Source organism: Aplysia californica, unplaced genomic scaffold (genome assembly GCF_000002075.1).
Source record: "Aplysia californica isolate F4 #8 unplaced genomic scaffold, AplCal3.0 scaffold00984, whole genome shotgun sequence".
Taxonomy (NCBI): domain Eukaryota; kingdom Metazoa; phylum Mollusca; class Gastropoda; order Aplysiida; family Aplysiidae; genus Aplysia; species Aplysia californica.
Genome location: NW_004798254.1, coordinates 1 through 1,440, shown reverse-complemented (window position 1 = coordinate 1,440; position 1,440 = coordinate 1).

Here is a 1,440-nt window from a genome sequence, read left to right as displayed (position 1 = left end):
TTCTGCTTATGACCATTTCCCTTTCAAATTCTAACCACGACGCAAAATATGTGTGGTTGGGGGAGTGCTCTGGTATGATTTACTCTATCCTAACAAACATCTATCGTCCTTATCTCTCCTCTTTCTTTTTTTTACGTTTGTTATTCCCTTGTAACATCTCTAACCTCCGGCACTTATAATCTGACATATTTGCGTTGCAAGCGCCACAAAACACTAAGACTTACTACATCAAACGACGCAAAATGAATATCGTCAATCTTCCGTCATGACGTGATACACCAGGTTTCCGCACCAGCAGACGACCTGTGTTTGTGCGTTCGTTTGCCCGCCACTCCTGCGACTGTACCTGGTTGTAAACAGCGCTGCCTGGACGATAGGGCTGGGCAATGAGCCGTTTAGCAAAATTCGGATAATAATATTATGTGAGTAAACTTGGTGAAATCAGGCGCTCGTCAAGATAATGAAATCGAAGAAACTAGCCTTTTTATGTTCGTTCGGCATTTTTTATCCAATTTTGTTTTTTGAATCAACACCGTTAGAGACCCATTTAAAAACACATTTCCGTATGGATTTTACTGAAAAACATTGGTTAAAGGCACAAAAAATGTAAATTTTTAGTTTTCAAGGACTCTTAAACTATGGAACTTACCAAACTTTGGCGGCCATTTCTGACTACACCAATTTTACCTCTGAAACCAGGCGATCTCACTTTCTTCAATCGTAAATATATTGAGTTCTATTCAGGATAGATAGAAATTTACTTCATTGGGAGCAATGCAGATAAATCAGCTTCCAGATGATACCAATAACTCCACATGTCCAAAAATTGACGAGCGCCTGATTCCACCACACCATGACACATTATTATGTTAGTGCCCCTCTTCGGCAATTAAAAGCGTTATGAACCGCTTCGGGAAATGGGTTAGATCCACTTCGACAAACGGATTAGAACCACTTCAACAATTAATGGATGCAGTCACTCCGGCAAACGGGTTAGGAAAGAGAGTTTAGCTGTCTGAATTCGGATAATGTTTCATTGAGAATTACCCGGTTATCCGGGTAGGTTATCCGGATTTCGCCTACCAACTACTGGACGTACCTCGGAGACGTCGCATCGGACATGTCTACGTCATTTGATTTAGTCCACGACACGACTGTAGACAAATCTCCTCGCGCGTAAGAGTGAACTATGAGGTCAGGGGTCAGAGGTGACATGATGGTTGGTAGGATGGTTCGTTTTCACAAGGAAGAGGATAAAAGAAAATAATGATATTACATATAGCATTGCGCGCGTCATTTCTTCATGTTTACTTCTTAGCCGTCATCCTTTCTGTCTGTCTGTTGTCCTCTTTTTATTTCTCTCTCCCACCCCCGCACCCATCTCTCTCTCTCTCTCTCTCTCTCTCTCTCTCTCTCTCTCTCTCGCTCCTTCTCTCTCTC